At 47.0% G+C, this 25,834-nt stretch overlaps 1 pseudogene; it reads left to right on the top strand.

Moving 5' to 3' along the window:
• The first annotated feature begins 3,059 nt into the window (after positions 1-3,059).
• Positions 3,060-25,834, top strand: part of LOC115383909 (NLR family CARD domain-containing protein 3-like) — a 39,289-nt pseudogene continuing 16,514 nt past the window's right edge.

Below are 25,834 nucleotides of genomic sequence, written 5' to 3'. Positions count from 1 at the left end.
AGACCTCCAGTGGAGGGTTTTACACGGTGCCATCGCCTCCAATGCTTTTATCTCTGTCCTCAACCCTGCTGTTTTAAACACTCGTCCTTCTGCCATCACAGAGAGACTATTTATCACGTTTTTTACCGAGTGTAAGAGGCTTCAGGCTTCTTCACTCTTTTAATGGCGGTTTTTAGTCTTTTCAGTGTTGCTTTTACTGAGAGAACTTTTATTATGGGAGCTGGCTACAAACAAAAAAAAAAAACAAGTGGCAGCTCCTTAATTTTATCTCAGGGAAGCCAAGATGGCGATTTCATCAGCAGGAGGAACAAGGTTGATGGCAGAGAAGGACAGGACGTCAAGGAAGTGTGGCAGGTCAACGTCAATCCAGACTCTGGCTCGAATATCGGTTTTTTAAACAAACAAAGATTTAAATGCTTTTAAAGAGGTCTGGTGTTTAAGGACATTCTGTGCTGTTTGGACAACAATCAACTTCATTTTGCACATTTTTAATTTGAAAGCATGAATGTTTTTAGAGTCTGACACACACTGCATCGCTGTGAACTGTGGAAATAAAAGTATTTTAAAAATCAAATCAAATCTCTCTCTCCTCTCCTCTCTCTCTCTCTCTCTCTCTCCTGTCTCTCTCTCTTCTCTCTCTCCTCTCTCTCTCTCTCTCTCTCTCTCTCTCTCTCTCTCTCTCGTCTCCTTTAGACAGGATGTTGTCATTCAGTGAGCACTGTCCAGACTGTCAGGAGTCTGATCACCTGCAATATTGATGACAATCAGTTGAGTCGTTTCTCTCGTGGGTCTGTCGGTTTGTTGGTCTAGGAGTATGATTCTCACTTTGGGTGTGAGAGGCCTCGGGTTCAATTCCCGGACGAGCCCTTCAATGCTCTTTCCTACCAGTGGTTTTCAAGTTTGATCCAGAAGAAGTCTGTCCACCAGAGGAAGATAATGTGATTAGTTTGATATATTCCAGTTAAAAGTGAGAGTAATGAGTGTAGAAACCCTCCTCAGATTCAAAGAGATGATCTGGTGGTGGAGCAGCGACCGGCCCACAGTGACATGGAGGGAAACCCTGTAGCGTCAGCACAGGTTCAGACTGCTGGACCGAAGCCACACCTGGCTTTACCGACGTGACACGGCTGCTGAAGGAGCTCCGCTTCCATGCTGCTCACTCAGAGGAGGCAGGAACCAGATGTTGGACTCTGCAGGCCAGGGGCCTCGTTGATCACACACTGTGGAGGATCCACACTAAAAGTCTACCAGCACCAAAAGCAGAAACATCATCTGGCTTATAAACCATGCAGCTCTTCCCTTTATGAATCCAGTCCAGCTGGAAGGCTGTGCAGGTGGATTCACCCAATACCACCCTCGACACACACTCGTCCTACCATGAAGGGTCACAGTACCTCAGGAAGATCTGATCTCAATAAGCTGCTGATCGCTGGAGTTTACTCTCAATCATGGCAGAGAAGACAAGGAGAAGGAATTTCAACAACTTCCACATGGATCAGAGTCACATCTTTATGGTTCACATAGACAGATGGTCTGTTCCAGCCGGTCAGAGGGAAAGAGAAGCTCCTGGGTTGAAAGAAGCCCCGCCCCTCTCTTTCTCCTCACGGCAGCTGGTTTCCCTTCAATGGAGGGAAAATTTCATTCAGCCCAAAGTTTTACTGAACAGATTAAACTGAAGCCTTGTAAAAATCCATGTTTTAAAGCTGCTAGCTGCTAATTCAGAGGTAGAATCCTGACTTTCAGGAGGCTGTGGTTAGATTCCCCATCAGGACGGAGGATTGTTTATCAGTGTTGTTTGTTGTTGTTTTGCTGGTGTGTTTCCCAGTGGCTGTTCAGCCTTTTCAGTCGGTGCTGTCAGCTGATTCCTGCGGGAAAGAGTCCGTTTCCAGAAAGCCCAGACTGGTCCTATGGAGGAACTCTGCTGCTGAAGCTCAGTTCTCTGTAAATGTCAGGCGGGTGGAGGACACAGGCAGCATGGAAACCTCCAGGAACTCAGTCCAGTAGTTCTCTGTGTGTTTACTGCCTGAAGCCCAGACTGTTCTCTGATCAGACTTTGGACCTGACAGATTACTGTGAAGCTCCATCATAAAACCTGATCAGCCTTCAACTCAACAAGTCATGAATGAAACTTTTCTCCTCCTCTCAGTAAAGTCAAAGTTCTTGTCAGAGTTGAAGAAGGAGGAGCTCCTGCTCCGTCGTGGTGCTGCTGGGGGCTTTAGGGTGGGCGCCTCCTCCAGGTACAGCTGGATCGGTGGGGTCTGGTCCTGGTGGTGGTCTAGTGGGGACAGCTCTGGGTTGTGGCCCTGGAGCTCCAGTTGAATACTGGCAGGGTGGAGTCCTCCACACTCCTCTCCTGGGGTGTGGTGGTCTCCCTCTGGGTCTGGGTGGGGTCCTGGTCCCTCAGCCCTGCAGCTCTGGACCATGTCTGTCTGGTAGGCTGGAGCCAGGGGCCACCTTCCTGCCTTCCCTGAACCATGCAAGGCAGTGGCACTCGTTACACTGTATGACCTTCAGGGAGGACTGGTGAGACCCTCTGGTGATCAGTGATCCTCTGAGATCTCCATCAGATGGAAATGTGAACCTGGGGTGTTGGAAACCAGACTCAGAGGAGCCTTCCTGTTGTTCCAGCGGAGGTCAGAGCAGAGTGGTGGGACGGGCTCTGGTCGTTTGGGGAGCTGGTGTGTGTCACACACTTCCTGGAATGTGAGGCTGTGATTTCAGATCATAAAGGAGGAGGAGCAGCTGAGCTCAGGTCATCCAGGTCCAAGAGTCCAACCAGGAAACCGGCAAGTCCAGAGTCCAGCTGACAGCCAGAGAAGGAGAACCACCGAGGGTCTGGACGACTTCTATCTTCTAACGTCAAAGTGGGACTGAGTTTTGTCTCCGTGGACGTCAAGAGAAACGCTGTGTGTGACTGTTGGACAGGTTTGTCCTGATTCTGTCTCAGCTGACTGAAGATGAGTGGCGTGGACAAAGAGGAGGACAGACCAGAGTCTGTGGAAAGGTAAGAGACGGCAGCTGCTCCTGCAGAGTCCACCAGCACAATCCACACAAGAGACATGTTGAGAGGAGGAACGCTGAGGGAGAACATGAAGACAACACAGTGAGAGCAGAGAGACATGCTGAGGGACACATGAGACAACACAGTGAGAGCAGAGACAACTCACAACAGAACGGTGTAGCTAAAGAGCTGTTAGAGTTTTCTCATTACAATTCTCAGTAATAACAGTCCAGCTTGGTGGTCTGTCTATACGAATGTCCAATACTCCCATTGTTACCGTTTTCCTCCAGTGGTTTGGCTCATTTCTTGAAACCGAAGTTACATTTTCAAAACAACATGGACAATCTCCAAACTACCCTGTAACTGCTCACAACAGAACGGTGTTTCTCATTCATGTCATCACACTGGAAATGTCACAGTACATGTCTCAATGTCTCAGAAAATCGTTGAAAACGATTCAGCACAGTAGGATAGATTTGGCACAATTCCCAAGTGAATAGGTCATGTCGATCTCAACTGATTGATTGATTCTCAGTCTCATGGTTGTTCTCTCCAAAACATATCGGCATCATTTCATTGTATCAGTCACCACCTGCAAAATCATCTGTTCAACTGTCAAAATTTGTCAAAAACACACTTCAATACCATGAAGACCAGACTCCAGCTTCATTTACAGGACATTGGGCTACATACAATTTTCTTTTTTTTTTTCTTCTTCTTCTTCTTTTTATTTGCTTTTATTTACAGCATATTGAACTCCGATGGATGGAAGTTACTTTGTGTGTGAATAAAAATTCTAACAGTTTCCTTGGAGGTATGAGAGCGATGTGTGAATCAGAACTTGAAGGTTTTTCTTACTGAAAAATGCTTTTTGTCTTCATTTTCTTATACACAATATTTTCTGTTAGCTAAAAACCCAAGAAGAAAATAAAAAACTACACCGTAACTACTATGAATGAAGGACTGGGCTCAGACAGAAAGGTAAATGAGGATATTTCAGTGGTCATTTGCCCTTAATGACAATACATCTAGACATTCTGACTGTAAGTGCTCACACAATGTCAAAAGGACAAAGCATTTTGAGGACACTGACCATTTGTTTGAGAAAGAAATGTAGTTTTTCCACCTGAGTGAACTGTTTTGGAAGAGATCTGATCTCTGACAGGTGAACCGTGGTTCTGCTGAACCGTCCAGGTTGTTTTTGACAAGAGAACCAAGAGAACTGAGAACGTCCGGTCTGTTTTGAGGAATGAGCCGAAGCTGTTGAGAAGGATCTTCACATTTTGGAGGCTCTGACTGTTTGTATGGGAAAGAAATGAAGCTTTGAAACATGAGAGAACAGTTTTGGGAGAGAGAAGAGCTTTTGCAAGTGAACTATGGTGTTGAGCTGAACTGTGGGACCATTTTGCCAAATGATCTTCGAGTTCTGAAAATGTAATTTCAGTTTCCAGAAATGAGCCAAACCAATGGAGGAAAAACTGTAAGTCAGTTTTCTGTTCTATATCAATCTCTTGATCTGAGACAATAATAATGAATTTTTAATGAAAATACCTCCATTTGAGGTTTGATTGGAGAAATCTGACATGTTCAGCTGAGCTGAGGTGTGAAGTTTGGCCCTGCAGTATCCTGACTGACACTGACTGACATGGTGTAATCTGAGTGAACTGTTGGGTTTTGAAGTCCTCAGATTGTTTTGATGCTCAGTCCTGCTCTGAAATCTACAAACATTGCTTTGATTTCATCTAGAAGTTTCTGAGTCATTGTTCCATTTCTATAAGATTCTGTCGTCCTGAACTCCACATGAGAAGTTCTAAACTAGATCTACTGTCTACATGTAGTAATGAGCTCCAGAGAGAGTCCATCCAGCCCTGTCACTCTGCTACAGCTGAGCTGAAGGACGACACTGTGTGGTCCAGAGAGCAGCGCCCCCCTCAGCCCAACCTGCAGCTCTGCTGTGACGGGGGATTCCTCTTCTGTTGGAACGGTCACATGTTCAGTGTTCTGAAGTCCTGCTCCAACAGGAGGAGCAAAGCTAAACATCTTCAAACACTGAGTGTGGACCTGAGAGCCTGTTCAGAGTCACAGTAGGACTCCGTGTGAGACTTCTAGAGATGATCAGTCCTGCTTCACCTTCAGGTTCCTGGGGTTCGTCTTTTCCAGGGGACAGATTGAGCCTTTGCAGGTGTTGAGTGATATCTCTGGAACAATCAGACTACGTAGCAGAAGAAGACATCCTGAAGAGGACATCAGTGAAACATTAGAACAACAGAAGTTTAACTTTACATCCTGAGTGCCAGACGCCATGGCTGCTGATGACATGAAATAAATGAATTGCAAATGTTTTTACCATCGAATAACTCTGAAAACATCATACTGATTCCTACGAAGGCCAAAACATTTTGGTATTGGGTAGAATTGGACTAGAAATGTTTCTGCAGTGTCATGATTAGTAAGAGTCATTTTCTACAGATGGAGCCTCTAGTCATGGGAAGCTCTCAGATTTTCACCTTTATGAACATGTAGGACAAAGTTCCACACTAAATCAGTTTAAATCCAAACAGGAGAATATTTAGCACCACTTCATCGACTGGGTTTGCAAATATTATTCTACTACAGACTTCAATGTCTGACATTTCCTGGTTTCAGTCACGCCTACATTTTTTTTTCTTTCCCCTTGTCCTGTTCAGCAGCTGGGCGTGCAATATTGTATGATAGCAGCCTTTTACTGTCCGAACACATTTTAATGTTAGCAGCAGGACGAGACTGAATCTCCTCCTGCTGCTGCCTTTATTTAAAGCTGGCATCCGGCATGGCTGAGGACAGGACCGGGACGGAAACACTCAGAGAGCGAGAGACAGAAAGAGAGAGAGATAAAGAGAGGGGGAGGGGGGGGGGGTGGTGGGGGGCACAACCTATGTACAATGCAAAACAGTGTTGTCGACACACCACACGCAACCAAGAACAATCCCAACCCCCATCTAGACAACACCAAAACCGAGCTGACAACCAACACAAAACTGACAGTACCATATATATATATATATATATATATATATATATATATATATTTTTTTTTTTTTTTTTTTTTGAGAATATAGCTAGTAGTAACTAGTAGTAAACTCGGGGCGTGCATCAAGAGAGGGCTACTACAGATCACCATTATTCTAACCACCACAAGAAGACAAGGTAACCGAGTATGTGAAGAGTGATTAAAGATCGGCGTTAAAGATCAGCGTGATCATGCAATATGATGTGATAGTGATGGTGTATTGATCAGTGCTATAATGACCTCTGAACCCTAGAACCCAGAAGCAGGCCAGAGAGCCCCTCAGAGCCCAGACAGCCGGCGTCATCACAGAGCCCGATCCAGCCGCCCCCCCAGGCAGACGCCCCCGCTCCGGTTCAGAAATGGGGCAGAGACAGCCAGTCCAAACCCCAGACCTGTGGGGAAAACAACAGCCCCCCCCCCCCCAGCCCCCTACCAGAAGAATCTGGAACAGGGCGCAGAAGACCCATTACCCATTACCCCCCCCCCCCCCCCCCCCCCCCCCCCCCCCGGCTCGTGAGTGTTGATGGAGTTATATGTTGTTTGCGATTAAAATTGAGGTCCAGTAACCACACCGTGCCGCGAGTGAGGCCAACGGCAGTCCCATCTACCTGAACACCCCCCCCCCCCGACACCGCGCGCCAAGACCCCCCGATGTGTGTTTGTATGTATTTGGTCGTGTTAGATGACTAAGTGCAATTAAGACTGAGAGGCGAGCCACTGAAGCATGCAGTGATTGGGGCCACTTAGACGGCCCCCTCCACCCCCCCTCCACCCTCCACCTCACTACACCCAACCGATCAACCCGCCTCCCAAAGCCCTACGTGTGTGTGCATGAGAGCGGGGGGAGAGGGGGGTCCAGGGATGCCGCAGCACCCCTGTCACCCAGGAGCCCCCCGATGAAGGACAGGGCCAGGAGCGACACCCCCCCCCCCCCCCCCCCCCCCCCCCCCAGGACCAGGGCGGACAGCGACCATAGCCAGAGAGCCACCGACCCAAGAAGCACACACCCATCATGCATCAGGAGGAGTGGAGGTGAGGACAGACAGGGGGCAGCAGAAGGACCCAGACCCAGGGCCCACCGCCCCCAGGTCCACCGGGGGCCCCCCCCCACAGGGCACCACACTCTCTCCTCACATACACACCTCCAATCGCCCACACATATACACCCACACATACAGACATACATACATACTTACAGATACACACCCACACACACATACATACATGCTCACAGAAACATGCCCACACATACATACACACTTACACATACACAGTCAAACACATATACATACATATCCAGATACACACCCACACCCTCACATACACATACATACATACCCACTCATACAAAAACATACATACATACATACTCACACATACACACCCACACACATATACACATGCACGTACACACACACCCACCTTCCACAACCCCCTAACCCCCACAGCCCACCACCACCCCCCTATCTACCCCCCTATCCACCCCATTCCCCCGTCCACCCCCCACCCCCCCCACCCATCCACCCCGCCCCCCTGTCCCCCACCACCACAACCACCCACCCCAATGCCCTGGATTCCGGGGCAGCAACCAGACCCCAGGGAATGCACCGACCCAGGCTGCGGCAGCACGCCCGAGCCAACCGGCCCCCCCAGCCAGGCCGACCCCCCCACCCTAATGGAAGGGGACAGCCCCCAGGCAGCAGGGCCCAGGGCCCCCAGCCACACCCACCCCAGGACACCTCGCCTACATTTTGACCCACGATTGTGGGTTAGAAACTTAGTTTTTCAAAAATTATTTTACAGGGGCAAATGAGTCAGTCAGCCAAGTTTCATTAACATCCATCACGACCCACGTTCTGCTCCTGAGGGATTTTCTCAGATAGTAAATTCACAGAGACAGAACACGGACATTTGTATGAGCAGACCACCAAGCTGGAATGTTATTATACCAACTATCAACTGGAAAACTATCAAGTCCAGCAGAATCTGGACCGAGACCAGGACCAGGAGAGTCTGGACTGGGAATCATGACTCTCTGGAGGAAAGCATTGTTCTTGTTGATCTACTGAACTTGAGCAGAACTACTATTTACTGTGAGCGTGGAGTTCAGGACCAGTAGCAGAGTTTCCTCCGTTTACAAGCAGAGAGAATCAGAGCGTTTCCAGAAAGTCTTATTTTCACTTGTTGAAATAATGATGAAGAAAGCCTGTTTTCAAAACGTTCCACAGTGAGAGCTGTTCTTCAAAAGTTACATTTAGAACATGTTTGAGCCCTGTTGTGGTGTAAACAGACCCTAAAACGTGGCCTCCTCACCACAGTCTTGAGGTGATGTTGCAGAGTGATCAGATGTAGTTTATTTTAACTCAGTTCATTTTTAGAATAAATGTAAATGAACATTTTTTGAGTCTCTCTTGATTCTTCTTCTTTCTAACGTCTCAGTTTCTCTGAATCCTCTCAGACTGTGACAGTGTTTCCTGCTCCCTTCTCCCTCCATGAACACACACCACCTGGCTCTAATGCTGCCCTGGAGCCACAGCTGGAGGTCAGGGTGGGGTCGATACTCCCCCCTATCCTTGTTCACTGACTCCAGAGCTAAAACCCACACTGTCTGTCAGCTGATGACAACAAGAACATGAACCAGGAGTGTTTGGTGAGGCTGGTCTGGAACCTAACAGCTGCTCTCCCATCAGCCACTGCTGCTCTGAGTGGTGTTCTGTGGTGCAGAGAGACGACTGAAGACAAGACCTGCTGGAACCACAGAGACTGGTTGATCAGTTATTGAGACACATCTGTTGAAATAAAACAATAAAGTCAGTCCTTTGTGACACAGCAGGGTGAAAGTTCACTGTTAGCAGGGAAACAGACACAAAACCATCAAAGGTTGAAACTGTTCACACTTTATCTGCATGTTGAAAGGGAGAGGTTCAGCATTTACAACTGTGCACTGCTGGATCTGCAGGTCATAAAACATGGAAGAAAAGTTCATCTGTGGGTCTGATCTACTATGACAGACTCTTTGCTGTGTGTGTGTGTGTGTGTGTGTGTGTGTGTGTGTGTGTGTGTGTGTGTGTGTGTGTGTGTGTGTGTGCAGACACACAGCGGAGTCTTCAGGACCCAGCAGGTTGTCTCTGAAGAGTGACCGGTCCAAAGACAAACCACTATACTTCAGTGCTGAACCTGGACCTTCAGACACAAAGTAAGAAACTCTCAGTTTCCTTTGATTTCCTCCAAACCAGAGTGAGAGATGTTGAGCTCCCTTTCAGATTCAGCTCCAGGATTGTAAAGCAGTGTGAGAGTTGAAGCTGGACCTGTGTGTTGTGTTGCTCAGAGTAAATGTTGCTTGGTGTCCACAGAGAGAAGAAGAGGACTGATGTGTGTAAGGGGCAGCAGCTTTCCTGCTGTCCTTTCTGTCAGGACGTCCTGAAGGATCCAGTCTGGTGGAGCTGTGGACACCGGGTCTGCAGACAGTGCAGCAGCTCACACAGGGACCAGAATTGTTCATCAGGAGCCTCCTGCTGTCCTCAGTGTGCAGAAAGATCCAGAAGCACCACTGCACTAAGTAAGAGTGGACATGTGTCTGCGGAGGGACTGGTCTGTCTTCACTGGACTGGTTGTTGTGTTGTAGAGACATGAAAGCTTGTTGTGTGTGTGCAGTCTGATTGTTGTTGTTGTCTGTGAGCAGGTGTGGGTCTGCAGCAGCTTCTAGAAGAACACAAGGAGAGTGTGAGGAGGAGATGTGAACGTGTGACTGAAGGAAGTGATGAAGCAGGAGGCGGAAGCCTCCTCAACAGGATCTACACTGAGCTCCACATCACAGAGGGACTCAGTGAGGAGCTTCAGAGGAAGCCTGAGCTGAAGCAGCTGAAGACAGCTTTCAGGAAGAAGAGGCTCCGTCACTCTGCCACCAGGGAGGAGAGCCTCCATCACTCTGCCACCAGGGAGGAGAGGCTCCGTCACTCTGCCACCAGGGAGGAGAGGCTCCGTCACTCTGCCACCAGGGAGGAGAGGCTCCGTCACTCTGCCACCAGGGAGGAGAGGCTCCGTCACTCTGCCACCAGGGAGGAGAGCCTCCGTCACTCTACCATCAGGGAGGAGAGCCTCCATCACTCTGCCATCAGGGTTCAGGACATCTTCAAAGCCTCGACCCAGCAGCTCAGACACATCCGAGTGGTTGTGACCAGCGGCGTGGCCGGCAGTGGAAAAACCTTCTCGGTGCTCAAGTTCAGTCTGGACTGGGCCGAGGGCCTGGAGAACCAGGATGTGGGGGTGCTGGTGGTGCTCTCCTTCAGGGAGCTGAACCTGCTGGGAGAGCGGTCGTACAGCCTCCTCTCGCTGCTGGCTGTTTTCCATCCCACGCTCCAGAAGCTGACGGCAGAGCAGCTGGCCCACTGCAGGCTGCTCTTTATCTTGGACGGTCTGGATGAAAGCAGACTTTCTCTGGACTTCAGCGGCAGCCGGCGGCTGCTGGACGTCTCCCAGCAGTCTTCGGTGGGCGAGCTGCTCACTAACCTCATCCGGGGGGATCTGCTGCCCTCGGCTCGGGTCTGGATCACTTCCCGACCGGCGGCGGTCCATCAGATCCCTCCAGCATGTGTGGACAGACTGACAGAAGTGCGAGGCTTCACTGACGCCCAGAAGGAGGAGTACTTCAGGAGGAGGCTGAGTGATGAGGAGCTGAGCAGCAGGATCATCTCCCACATCCAGACCTCCAGGAGCCTCCACATCATGTGTGGAATCCCAGTCTTCTGCTGGATCACTGCTACAGTTCTGGAGCACATGTTGAGCAGCGAGCAGAGAGGAGAGCTGCCCCAGACCCTGACCGACATGTACTCCCACTTTGTGCTGGTTCAGACTCACAGGAAGAAGCTCAAGTACCATGAAGGACCTGAGACGGGTCCACAGGAGCTGACGGAGGCTGACAGGGAGCTTCTTCTGAAGCTGGGCAAGATGGCCTTGGAACATCTGGACAGAGGAAGCATCCTGTTCTACCAAGAAGACCTGGAGCAGTGTGGTCTGGATGTGACTGAGGCCTCGCTGTACTCTGGAATCTGTACTCCAATCTTCAGAAGAGAGTCTGTGATCTTCCAGAAAGCCGTCTACAGCTTCGTCCATCTGAGTGTTCAGGAGTTTCTGGCTGCGGTCTTCGTGTTCCACTGTTTCACCCGCAGGAGGAGAGACGAGCTGAAGACCTTCTTTGGAAGGGGTCATAGGTTATATGTTTTATATTCTCCTGTTTTCCCATCTCTGGACCACTTCCTGAAGGTCGTCCTGCAGAAATCTCTCAGAAGTCGGAATGGCCACCTGGACCTGTTTGTCCGCTTCCTTCATGGCCTCTCTCTGGATTCCAACCAGATACTCTTAGAAGTTCTGCTGGGTCCAACAGAAATCCATCCAGGAACCATCCAGAGAGTCATTCTGAACCTGAAGGAGATCAACAGTAAGGAAGTATCTCCTGACAGAAGCATCAACATCTTCCACTGTCTGATGGAGATGAAGGACCTCTCAGTGCATCAGGAGATCCAAGAGTTCCTGAAGTCAGAGAACAGATCAGAGAAGGAACTCTCTGAGATCTGCTGCTCAGCTCTGGCCTACATGCTGCAGATGTCAGACCAGGTCCCGGAGGAGTTCGGCCTGAAGAAGTACGAGACATCATTGCAGGGACGACGGAGACTGATCCCACCTCTGAAGAACTGCAGGAATGCTGAGTGAGTCCACAAGTCTTCATGATCCATGTCTCAGTGATGCTTGTAGAACCTAGTTCCTGTAGTTCCTCTGTGGAGACGTTCCTCAATGATTTGTCCTGAAGAACCTTGATCCACATCAAATGATGATTTTGACAGTGGTCTAGTCAGATTAAAGACCAGAAAACATGAAAAGGTTATTATTAAGCTGATTAGTTTTTCATAAAATATTTTCCATATATTTGTTGTGAGAACATTTCAACAATAATCCTCAGGCAATGAGAATATTTATAGAATCCTGGCTTTGCAGACTTCCTGTTCTTATTAGATCAATTATGGTCTGAAATTCTTAAAATGTATTTGAAGTTTTAATGAACTTTTTTGATGGAAAATAACCACGTCCTGTCTGGGTCTAAAGCAGGTCAGCTCCACTCTGGGTCTAATGGGGTTCAGGTCCACTCTGGGTCTAATGGGGTTCAGGTCCACTCTGGGTCTAATGGGGTTCAGGTCCACTCTGGGTCTAATGGGGTTCAGGTCCACTCTGGTCTAATGGGGTTCAGCTCCACTCTGGGTCTAATGGGGTTCAGGTCCACTCTGGGTCTAATGGGGTTCAGGTCCACTCTGGGTCTAATGGGGTTCAGGTCCACTCTGGGTCTAATGGGGTTCAGCTCCACTCTGGGTCTAATGGGGTTCAGGTCCACTCTGGGTCTAATGGGGTTCAGGTCCACTCTGGGTCTAATGGGGTTCAGCTCCACTCTGGGTCTAATGGGGTTCAGGTCCACTCTGGGTCTAATGGGGTTCAGGTCCACTCTGGGTCTAATGGGGTTCAGGTCCACTCTGGGTCTAATGGGGTTCTTCATAGTGAGCTTAAACAATAATTCTGGTCCTTAGTTTTGAGTATGGACAAGAACACACACACACACACACACACACACACACACACACACACACACACACACACACACACACACACACACACACACACACACACACACACACACACACACTCCCATTTTTGTTGCATCCGAAAGGGATACATGGCTTGGCTCTGAGCATCATGGGAAGCACCACCACTGGTGTCGTCCACCTCGGGAGAGGTCAGAGGTCAGGACTGATTTTACTGATCAGAATCTAGACTGTTGATTCAAACAGAATGACTTTTCAAAATAAGAGACGTCTGAGGCCTGACCAGAAAACAGCAACATAGAGAACACCTGAGAACTCAGTGTTCTCTCCTCCAGGTTCTCTCCTCCAGGTTCTCTCCTCCAGGTTCTCCTCCAGGTTCTCTCCTCTATGTTCTCTCCTCCAGGTTCTCTCCTCCAGGTTCTCCTCCAGGTTCTCTCCTCTATGTTCTCTCCTCCAGGTTCTCCTCCAGGTTCTCCTCCAGGTTCTCTCCTCCAGGTTCTCCTCCAGGTTCTCTCCTCCAGGTTCTCTCCTCCAGGTTCTCTCCTCCAGGTTCTCCTCCAGGTTCTCCTCCAGGTTCTCTCCTCCAGGTTCTCTCCTCCAGGTTCTCTCCTCCAGGTTCTCTCCTCCAGGTTCTCCTCCAGGTTCTCTCCTCCAGGTTCTCTCCTCCAGGTTCTCTCCTCCAGGTCAACATGAAGCCAAAGTGAAGAAGTGAAGCTCTGATGTCCAACAGTCCATCAAAGTGTCCTCTCTCATAGCGTCCTGTCCTCTCTCGTCTCATTACAGTTTTTCTGGCTGCAGACTCTCTGATGCTCACTGTGAAGTGATCTCCTCAGCTCTGACCTCTGACCCCTCCCATTTGAAACATCTGGACCTGAGCGAGAACAAGCTGAACGATTCCTCAGTGAAGATTGTGTGTTCTGGACTGGAGAGTCCAAACTGTAACCTGGAGACTCTGAGGTCAGTTCACTGTCTGAAGCTCGAGGACTGAGAGGAGAGGAGGAGGATTCCAGATGTAGTCTGGACAGAGAGTGGACTGAGCTCTGCAGCATGTTGAGGAGAGCTCTTCTCCTCCTGCAGGCTTCAGCTGTTTGGACTTTACATTAGTCCGATTAAATTCATTAGGCCTTTTTTTGTATTAATGGTTTTTGATTCTTATGATCAAGCCAGTGATTTCTTTCCTACCTGACATGTTTCGGCTGCAGCCTTCCTCAGAGGTGTCACGTGATGTTGCTGTGGCGTGTCTGGTCAGCTGATTTAAACAGATTTTGGCACCAGCTTCCTACTGGGTGCAGTAGGATGACAGCGCCATCTGCAGTCCGACTTCTTCAGTATTGTGTCCCAGGTATGAGAAAGTAGATACGCCCCCTCATCCCAGTTCACAGTCTGGGGGGCGCGTTTCCGGATCTCAATGGCTTCCGGCTTCCGGAAACGCGCCCCCCAGACTGTGAACCGGGATGAGGGGGTGATGAGGGGGCGTATCTACTTTCTCATACCTGGGACACAGTACTGAAGAAGTCGGACTGCAGATGGCGCTGTCATCCTACTGCACCCAGTAGGAAGCTGGTGCCAAAATCTGTTTAAATCAGCTGACCAGACACGCCACAGCAACATCACGTGACACCTCTGAGGAAGGCTGCAGCCGAAACATGTCAGGTAGGAAAGAAATCACTGGCTTGATCATAAGAATCAAAAACCATGGACTTTACATTTCTTTTTTTTTTTTTTTTTTTTTTTTTTTTTTTTTTATATATATGATTTATTTACAAATTTTCAAGTAATAACACATACAAACACAAACAAACACCATGATCGTGATACGAGCTTCAACTACGCAGCGCCTAATCTGAGAGCAGATTGTAATGCATCAGTCCCAAGAAAGGTACAAAAATACAAGAACCCAAAAAAGAGAGAAAAAGAAGAAGAAGAAAAAAAAAATACAAATATATACATATACACACATATACACGCATACATATATACACATACACACATATGTACATATGCCAATACACATGCACACACATATACACATACATACATATATAAAAGAAAAAATACAAAAATAGTAATAATAAAAAAAGAAAAGGTGAAAAAAAGAAGTAAAATAAACAAAAAAAATAAAACATATACAGTAAATTACACAGAGAAGAAAAAAAAAAAAAGATATTATCATTCCATGTGTTCCACGTGCTATCAAAACAAATAGTAAAACTCGGTCAATACGTGATTATGTCTGAATAAGATATAGAGGGTTGCTCAGTCTACGGGGTCAGTATCCAGTTGAAGGGATCTAACATGCTCTATAAACGGTAGCCAAATTTTATTAAAGTTTGTAGTGGGACGATGCAAGGAGTATCTAATTTTTTCCAGTTTCAGAAAGGTTAAGACATCCTTGATCCATTTGGTGTGGGAGGGCGGGTGGGAGCTCTTCCAACACATCAAAATTGCACGTCTTGCAATCAAAGTTAAAAAAGCTATGAAGTCAGCAAAATGAGGGGGCAGTAACAGGTCAAAAGGTAAGACCCCAAACAGGCCAACCAGTGGAGAGGGAAGAATTATAACAGATGTGATGGCAGAGAGTGAAGCAAATATAGATTCCCAATAATGGAGTAAAACTGGGCAGGTCCAAAACATATGTGCAAGACTAGCTGGTCCTGTATGGCATCTATTACAGTTAGGATCAGTACCGGGATATATATGAGCTAGTTTACTTTTAGACCAGTGGGCTCTATGAACTACTTTGCATTGTAAGACTCTGTGACGGGCACAAATAGAGGAAGTATGAACACGTTTCAGCGCTAATTGCCAGACTTCAATGCTTATTTCTATACTCAGATCTTCGGACCACTGAGAGCGTAGTTTATCATAAGCTGAAGGTTTGTATTCAAAGAGAGTATTATACAACTTGGAAATTGTACCCTTGTGAACAGGATTAATATCAAAAAGAATGTCTATCAGAGTATTTGTAGGGGCGGCAGGAAAACCAGGAAAATTACTACGGACAAAGTTTCGGGCTTGCAGATATTTAAAAAAGTCAGTTCTTGGTAGGTTAAATGTGCAAGCTAACTGGTCAAATGAGGCAAAGGTTCCATTAATGTAGAGATGCTTAATAGAGACGATCCCATGGTCCACCCAGGATGCGAAAGATTGATCCAAAACGGAAGGAGAAAACAAGGGGTTGGCATGTAGGGGGGTTAGGAGGGGCAATGCTTGAAGTCCAAGGTGACGCCTAGCCTGAATCCAGATCTTGAGACTGTTTTTTACTACAATATTGTTGGTGTAGACTATTGGCTGAGCTGAGAGGGGAAGATACAAGAGTGACAACAGGGATGATGAATCACACGAAGATCGTTCAATCTGAAACCACGGTGGGGCCGGTTCTTTCCATTAGCCCAGAATAATAATGTTCGGATGTTCGTAGCCCAGTAATACAATAAGAAATTTGGCAGGGCTAAACCTCCAGAATCTTTATTTTGTTGTAGAATATGCTTTTTAATTCTGGGGGTTTGTTTATTCCATATAAACTGAGAAATGAGGCTATCTAGTGATTGGAAGAAAGTTTTTGGAATGAAAACTGGTATACACTGGAAGAGATATAGAAATTTGGGGAGAACATTCATCTTGACACAGTTTATCCTGCCAGCAAGAGAGAGAGGAAGAAGAGACCAACGTTGGAGATCTTGATTGACTTGAGTCAGCAAAGGAGAAAAGTTACATTTAAACATATCTGAGAAGTTCTTTGTAACACAGATACCAAGGTATTTAATTTTTTCTGGAGACACCTTAAATGGTAGTTTTGAAATGGGATAGGATAAAGCCAAATCATTAACAGGTAAAAGTTCGCTTTTATGGAAATTTAATTTATACCCTGAAATCTTTCCGAATCTCTTCAGTAAAACTAACAGCAAGGGGATAGAATTCTCAGGGTCAGAGATAAATAATAAAAGATCATCAGCATACAGGGCCAGCCTATGTTCAATACCCCCTCTTGAAATCCCATATATTTGACTGGTTCTAAGTGCTATCGCCAGAGGTTCAATTGCAATTGCAAATAGAAGCGGAGAAAGAGGACAACCCTGCCGGGTGCCACGATTAAGGGGGAAGTAGCTAGAAAAATCATTGTTTGTACGTACACAAGCAAGAGGAGATGAATATAACAGCTTAATCCATGATATAAAGTGGTTACCAAACCCAAACTTCTTCAATGTATAGAATAAATAGGACCACTCAACTCGGTCAAAGGCCTTTTCGGCATCCATTGAGATAACCATCTCAGGCATGTTAGAAGATGAGGATGAATATAATATGTCAAAAAGCCTTCTGATATTGTTGAAAGAGTGTCTATCCTTAATAAACCCTGTTTGATCTGTGGAAATTATTTTGGTTAGGACCTTCTCTTAGCGCTTTGCTAGTACCTTAGCTAATAACTTTATATCTGCACCGAGCAGAGAAATGGGGCGATAGTTGCTGCATTGGAGAGGATCTTTGTCCTTTTTTAAAATTAAAGTAATAATGGCCTGTCGTACTGTTGGGGGGAGTGTACCAGCAAGTAGTGACTCATTAAACATATCTAATAAAAATGGAGACAGTTTATCAGCGAATGTCTTAAAAAATTCAACAGGGAAACCGTCCGGACCCGGACTTTTACCATTCTGCATTGTTTTTAAGGCATTTTTGATTTCTTCGACTGTCAATGGTTCATCTAATTGGGCAGAAGTGACAGAGTCGATGGTAGGAATATTCAGTTCTGTGAAAAAGTTTATGTAATCTATTTTCTCCGATGAACTCTCAGATGTATATAATGAAGCATAAAAGTTTTTGAACTCATCATTGATGCATTGTGGATTTAAGGTTGTACCCACTGTAGAATCTATTTGACTGATGTATGATGATGAAGCAGATTGACGGATTTGGTGGGCAAGTACTTTACTAGGCTTATCGCCAGACTCATAAAATTGATAGCGGGATTTTAACAGTAGCTTTGATGTTTCACATGATGCCAAAACATCAAACTCAGACCTTTTTATAAGCAATTCGTTGATGAGATTTGCATCACGCGACTCTGTACATTTAATCTGCAATTCTGACAGTTCATTGAGGAGACTAGCTCTTTTTTCAATGATAATCCTCCTCTGGTAGGCGGAGTACGAAATTATTTCTCCACGTAGGAAGGCTTTGCATGTTTCCCAAATTATTGATGCCGAGATAGCTGAATTAAGATTAGTAGTGGTAAAAAGATCAATACGACTGTTAATTGTTTTAATGAAATCCGGATCATTAAGTAAGAGTGGATTAAGACGCCAAGGTAAGCGAGATAAGGATCGGCCAGGTAAAGAAATATCTAAGATTACGGCTGCATGGTCTGAAATTACAATAGGAGTATAGGTGCATGATCTAACAGAGGATAATAATGTGTTATCTATAAGGAAAAAATCTATACGGGAGAAAGATCTGTGTACAGGAGAAAAAAAAGAGAACTGTCTGGAAGTAGGATTAAAAAAGCGCCAGACATCAGAAACTGCATATTGATCCATAAACAGCTGGATAGTTTTAGAAGATTTAGACAGAGTAGCGGGCCTATTAGATGATCGGTCAATTGATGGATCTAAACAGCAGTTGAAGTCCCCGCCCAAAATGAGCCGACTAGAATTCAAATCAGGGAGAGAGATAAATAACTTCTTGAAAAAAATCTTCATTGTCCCAGTTTGGACCATATACATTTGCCAATGTCAAGTTATTGCCACAAATTTTACCAGTTACGATAATAAAGCGCCCATTGGGATCTGAAATAATTTGGGATACAGAGAAGGGTACTGACTTATGAATAAGAATTGCAGCCCCTCTAGCTTTACTTGAAAATGACGAGTGGAAGAGCTGGCCCACCCACCCTCTACGAAGTTTTGAGTGATCAGAGGGTTTAAGATGTGTCTCCTGCAGGAAAGCGATTCTAGTGTTTAAATGTTTTAGATGGTTGATAACGTTACAACATTTAGCAGTTGAATTTAAACCTTTCACATTCCAACTAATGAATCTTAATGCACCACTAGGTGCAGTAGTAAGGTTAGAGCTTAACATGAAGAAATACTATGAGATCAAGGTTAGAGCTTAACATGAAGAGATACTTTGAGAACTGAGTGAGTACTCCAATCTGTGCCTGCCCCAGCGGCTGGCAACCCTTATATAGTGACTAATAGTATAAGAGCAACACAGAACGCACATTGCCGAGTTCAAAATGGTAAAAATGGAAATGAAAAAGCACATGGGTAACAAAGTAGATGACCTGAATAGAAAAAAAGACAAAAAAAACAAAAAAAACCAAACAAAAAACAAAACAGTGCACTTAACGAGAGAAAAAAAAAACACAAAAAAAACACAAAAATAACAATACACCCCAAATCAACCCCTTAGCTACTACTAAGAACCCCAGTAGAAGACACTCTGATACACTGATCAGCATCTCTTATTGCTTCCTTACTCCTATTGCTCCTTCACCACTACCATGAAAAAAAAAGGAAAAAAAAAAAAAACCCATTAGGAGCCATAAATCAACCTCTTAAACTAACTAAGATGAGTTATGAAGAATTAAGTATCTGGCATTAACGGAATCACTCAGGTTAATAAACTAATCTCGAGACGTCAAACCTTTGCAGTTACCTACCAAACATAAAAAGAGAAAGAAAAAAAAAGTGGAGAGAGATAAAACCTGGTAGGAAGAAGAAAAGAGAAAAACAAAACAAAAACAAAAACATCAAACAGACTAAAAAGAAAAAAAAAAAAGGCTGAGTGGTTAGCGCTCTTGCCTCACAGCAAGAAGGTCCCGGGTTCAATCCCCGGACCGTGCGGGCCTTTCTGTGTGGAGTTTGCATGTTCCTCCCCCGTGTCTGGATGGGTTTCCTCCGGGATCTCCGGTTTCCCCCGTCAACCGATAACATCCACAACATGCACATGCACAATCCTCCAGTCAGGTGATTCTGACCATTAACCTGACTCCACATCTGGAGATGGGTCCCCGGGCGCTCCCCGCAGCTGCCCACTGCTCCATACGGAATGCCTCAGTGGCATCGATGGATGGGTTAAATGCAGAGAAACAAATTTCGTTGTACATTCACTGTATAATGACCAATAAAGTACCTTATCTATTAATAGATGTACATACTTAAGAAGAAAAGAAAAAAAATTCTTATGATCTCCAACTTGCCAACAGTCATTCAGACTAAATGAATTAAAATTAATTTTAGGCTTCAAAAAGCACTGAAGTGGAGAAAGATAGAGAATCGAATGACGCATTATTGAAGTAAAAGATAAACAGGTTTGGACGTTTTAGCACAGCAAACAGGGAGAGATAAAACAGAGATATAAATGCTGCAAAGACAGTAAAGAACATAGACGAGTACTTACGAGTTCTTGATCAAGTCCTGCACAAACTTGTCAGCTTCTGTAGCCGACCGGAGCCACTTGATGTCCCCGCTGGGCAGCTTGATGTGAAGTTTGGCAGGATTTTATATCTTATCTTACTTTTTTTTTTTTTTTTTTTTTTTTTTATTAGCTTTGTATCATGTCTTTTTATCATCTGTTTAACTCCAGTGTTTCCTCAGGGGGGTCCTTCACACCGGGAGTTGGTCCCGGTCCTCTGCTGGGGTCGCTGCGCTCTGGTCCTCTGGTCCTGGCTGGCCTGGGGTCTCCACACCTTGGTGTGCGGGATCCCGTTGGTCTGACGGGGTCGGGGGTTGAGCGCTGGTGCCCCAGTACTAATGACCTTCGCCTTCTCCTGGTATGAACGGCCCCACTGGTAGTGTTTTCCCATGATGCTTAGTGCCATGCCATGTCTCCTCTGCCTTGCTATAGGCATAAATTGGGTGTGTGCATGTGTTTGTGTGTGTGTGCGTGTGCGTGTGGTGTACACTTATTGATTTTTTTTTTTTTTTTTTTTTTTTTTTTTTTTTTTTACTGTTAAGCACTTTGCGTTGCTTTTATTATCATGAAAAGTGCTATACAAATAAATAAAGTTTGAAGTTTGATACAGGAGAGAAGGCTTGTATCCGCGCTTGTACAGCTCAGACATGCAGCTCTTATATTCTGACCTCTGTTTTAACACGTCGGGGCAATAATCCTCATAGAAGCGGATCTTGTGGTCTTTGTACACCAGGTCGCCCCGCTTGCGGGCCTCGCGTATCACCAGGTCTTTCACTTTGAAGCGGTGGAAACGCAGGATGACAGGTCGTGGTCTCTCCCCTGCTGCGGGTTTTGGTGCGAGGGACCGATGCGCTCAATCCAGTTCAGGAGGAGAGGGAAGTATGTCCTTGCCAAGGACATCGACGAGAAGCTGAGAGAAGAACTCGGATGGACGCGGGCCCTCAATTGATTCAGGTAGACCAATAATCCGGAGGTTCAGACGTCTGCTGCGTCCCTCCAAGTCCGCTAATTTAGCTTTGGATGTTTCGTTGTCTTTTTTCAAGGCTGCACAAGCGTCCTCGAGTTCTCTGATACGTGCATCGGTCTCAGCAGCACTGGTTTCCAGGGTGGTGATGCGTTGCCCGTGATCCTTAACCATGCTGTGAATGCTGTCCAGCGATGCTGCCAGGGATTCAAACGATAACTTGAACTCCGCCGACAACGCCTCTCTGTGTTCGTTTAGCAGTGAGCTAATGTCCGCCATGGTTATGTTAGCGGGAGGTGAAGACACGGAATCCAAGTTTTTTTCCGACGGTTTTCCCTTAGGCATTTTCAATGGATCTGCAGTAAGCACTAACGATTTACTAATGCCAGCACTTATCCGTTAAAGTAACGAGGTTTTAAATGGAGATGAAAGAGTGGTTGTGGGAGCGAGCCAGACGCGCGTCTACTCCGCCCACGTCATACCGGCTCAACTGGACTTTACATTTCTAAACTCTTCCAGTCTGAACCTTCTTCAGCATCAGACTCTGCCCTCTAATCTCACTTCTTTCTCTCTTTATTCAGGTTGAGGGACTGCAGTTTGTCAGAGATCAGCTGTTCTTCTGTGGCCTCAGCTCTGAAGTCCAACCCCTCCCTCCAGAAACATCTGGAACATCTGGACCTGAGCTGGAACCCTCTTCAGGATTCAGCAGTTTCTCAGCTGTGTGGTTTCCTGCAGAGTCCACTCTGTGTTCTGCAGACTCTGAGGTCAGACTCCATGTTTGAGTGTGTTTCAGTAAAGTAGTGCTGACACTAAAGGTCAGACATCAGACTGGTCTGAGAGTGATCCACACTGAGGATCTCCATGAGGACCGGAGCTTCTTCTCTGGTCTTCAGTCCTGTGACGGTGGCAGAGCCGTGTGCAGCTCCACATTTCAGAGCTTCTGGAAGAAGAAAGGAGCTGCAGTGGATCATTGACTGTGAACCTCTGACACGCTCCATGTTGACCTTCAGCTTTCAGAGCAGGCTGATCTCTCCACTTCCAAGGACACAAGATGGTGCTTGTGGAGCGACAGCCAGTTACAGCAGCTTGGACCCTTCTCTTTGTTTATAGCAATTTTTTCGCATATTTAGCCTTCATCTACTGCTTTCTTTTATACAGTCGTTGCTCTGGCACACGTACATCTTTTGGTGTTAAGCTGGTGAGACTACTGCTGTTTTTTGTACTGTTCTCTGGACTTTTAAACACTGCATCAGCAAACACTTTTTGCCATGGCTCAGCTGTTGTTTACACTCGGGAGCAGCTGTTAGTGCTTAGCCATGCTAGGCTACATCCTGATGCGCGACCGGAGATCCCCGCCGAACTACGGAGGAGAAGGAGGGGATGCAGAGCCGGGGTCAGACGCTGCGGAAGGAGACGACGGTACAAACCATGCCTTCCAATCTGTCATCACTGGAAACGTGAGGTCTCTCCTCAACAAGATGGACGAGCTAACGGCGCTAACGCGGCTACAACGGGAGTACCAAGAGTGCAGTCTCCTTCACTTCACAGAGACAAATTTACATCGGACTCAATGGTGCAGCTCGACGGGTTTCATCTGATCAGAGCAGACAGAGACATGAGGGAGAGTGGCAAGAAGAAAGGTGGGTGTTGTGGAATTTTTGGTGAATCAGATCCAAAAATGACGAGTCAAGGTGTTGACGCTGCACAAGGAGGATTTATTGAGGATTGCAGAGGAAGCACACACATATCAGCTGATTGAGAGCAAGGCTGTTGCTCCGGGGAGAATCCAACCCGACTCTGGCAGGACTTCCGGCCATGCCAGGTCATACAGCGAGATCTCACGAGATTAGCAGACGCTGTTTCCGAGTGACTTCAGACAAAACAGATCGTCCTTCACACTGTGTTCCTGAGAACTTTGAAAACAAAGCATTATTCCACATCAGTGGGGGAGTTGCAATGTTTGTGAACAACAAGTGGTATAATCCTGAGAACATCTATGTCAAGGAGCAACAGTGTACCAGACATTGAGCTGCTAGCTGTTAGTATCTGGCCTTACCACCTGCCGAGGGAGTTTTCACATGTGATTGCAGTCACGGTGTATATCTCCCCCTCGGCCAATGCCGACTCAGCCTGCGAGCTCCTCCACAGTGTGGTTTCACAGTTACAGACTGCACACCCCCAAGCCTTCTTCCTCATCACTGGGGATTTTAACCATGCTTCCCTGTCTGCCACCCTCCCCACTTTCCATCAGTTCATGGACTGTCCCACCAGGATCAACAAAACTCTGGACCTGCTCTATGCAAATACAGCAGAGGCCTACAGTTGCTCCCCCCTCCCCCCGCTTGGTCGATCAGACCACAACCTGGTCCATCTGCTCTCTGCTTACACACCTCTGGTGAAGAAACACCCCCAACCAAGAGGTGTGTGAGGCAGTGGTCTGAGGAGGCCAGTGTGGCACTCCAGGACTGTTTTGACGCCACAGACTGGGAGGTGCTCTGTGGGCCACATGGACAGGACATCGACAGTTTAACAGACTGCGTCACTGGATATATACACTTTTGTGTAGAAGCCATCGTGCCTACTAGAAGGGTACGGTGTTTCTCAAACAACAAGCCATGGGTGACTGCTGAGTTGAGAGCGTTGCTGCTGGAGAAAAGGAGGGTCTTCAAGTCCGGTGACAGAGAAGACCTGAGGAGGTTACAGAGGGACCTTAATTGAAAGATCAGAGACTGTAAGACCACCTACAGGAGGAAGATGGAGGATCAGCTGCAGAACAACAACATAAGAGAAGTCTAGAAGGGACTCCAGACCATATCAGGGCAGGACAAGGCCAGAAAGAGGGAACCTGAACCTGGGTACAGAGATGGGGCCGACCAGTTAAACCTGTTTTTCAGCAGGTTTGACAATGGTCTCACCACATCCCCCTCTAGCCTGAGCCCTGTCCAGCTGACCTCCAGCTCCTCCTGCCTGATCACCCACTCCCCCTCACCTCCTTCATCTCCACCATCCCCGGGGCTCTCCTCCCTCCCTCCACCTTCTCCTCTCCTCTTCACACCTACAGTGGATCAGGTGAGAACGCAGCTCAGGAAGACCAGAGCCAGGAAAGCCACGGGTCCTGATGGCATCAGCTCAGACTCCTCAGGGACTGTGCAGACCAGCTCTGTCAGGTGGTCTGCTACATCTTCATCCTCAGCCTGAGACTGGAAAGGGTTCCTGCCATGTTGAAGACGTCTTGTGTGGTCCCAGTCCCAAAGACTTCGCGCCCCAAGGAGCCCAACCACTTTAGACCCGTGGCCTTGACCTCTCACCTGATGAAGGCTCTGGAGAGACTGGTCCTGAACCATCTACGCCCCCTGGCGAGCCCATACATGGATCCTCTGCAGTTTGCGTACCAGCCTGGGATTGGGACGGATGATGCCGTCCTCTACCTGCTGCAGAGATCCTTGTCTCACCTGGAGGATGCTGGGAACACCGTCAGGATCATGTTCTTTGACTTTTCCAGTGCCTTCAACACAATACAACCATCACTGCTGAGGGTGAAGATGGAGAGGGCGGGGCTTAGTGACCAGCTGGCTGCATGGACCATGGACCACCTCACAGACAGACCCCAGTATGTGAGGCTACAGGACTGTGTGTCTGAGGTGGTGGTCTGCAGCACGGGAGCCCCCCAGGGTACAGTACTCTCACCTTTCCTCTTCAGCCTCTATACATCAGACTTCCGCTACTCCACAGACACCTGTCCTCTCCAGAAGTTCTCTGATGACTCTGCCATCATAGGATGGTGTCAGAGGGGAACGACTGCGAGTCCAGGAAGGTCATCACGGACTTTGTCTTCTGGTGTGAGCAGAACCACCTCCAGATGAATGTCACGAAGACAAAGGAGATCATGATCGATTTCCACAGGACACCATCAAACACTCCACCAGTGAGCATCCAGGGACTCGACATGGATAGAGTGAGGACTTACAAGTACCTGGGTGTTCACCTGAACAACAAGCTGGACTGGTCAGATAACACTGACTCTCTGTATCAGAAGGGTCAGAGTCGTCTGAACCTGCTGAGGAGGCTCGCATCTTTTGCTGTGAGCAGACCATTGCTGAGGACCGTCTATGACACCGTGGTGTCGTCGGTGGTCTTCTATGCGGTGGTGTGCTGGGGGGGGGGTTGCACTGAGTGAGACAAGAAAAGACTCAACAGACTGATTAAAAGATCCAGCTCAGTCTGTGGCTGCCCCCTGGACTCCATGGAGGTAGTGGGAGAGAGGAGGGCTCTGGCCAAACTACTGTCCCTCTTGGAAAACTCCTCCCACCCTCTGCACCAAACTGTGAACTCGTTAAAAAGCTCCTTCAGCAACAGACTAGTGCACCCTAGGTGTAAGAAGGAGCGTTTTCGCAGGTCGTTTATTCCAGCGTCTGTCAGACTCTTCAATGCCGCTGTATAAATTCCTCTGTGTGGTGTTTTTGATGTGCTTTTGCCTCCTCCGGTCTGCATACTCAACCACCTATATATGGGCAGTGGCACATGCCCCATCCTCCTGTTTGTGGTGCTAAGGATGTGCACGGTGTTGCCTGCAAAATATGTGAAATGCTTGCCTGCAAACTTTTTTTCACTTTGTGTTCTTTTTTTCTATCTATTTATTTATATTTATTTGCTACTGTGGTACTTCTTCTTTGGCTGCTGTAACAGTGAAATTTCCTGATCGTGAGATCAATAAAGTCTTATCTTATCTTATCTTATCTTATCTTATCTTATCTTATCTTATCTTATCTTATCTTATCCAGCTGTCACTGATCTCCCAGCTGGAGCTCCAGACTCTCAGC

Source organism: Salarias fasciatus (genome assembly GCF_902148845.1).
Source record: "Salarias fasciatus chromosome 23 unlocalized genomic scaffold, fSalaFa1.1 super_scaffold_20, whole genome shotgun sequence".
NCBI lineage: Eukaryota > Metazoa > Chordata > Actinopteri > Blenniiformes > Blenniidae > Salarias > Salarias fasciatus.
Note: the sequence above shows the minus strand (reverse complement) of the source record. Positions and strands in the feature narration are given on the sequence as shown.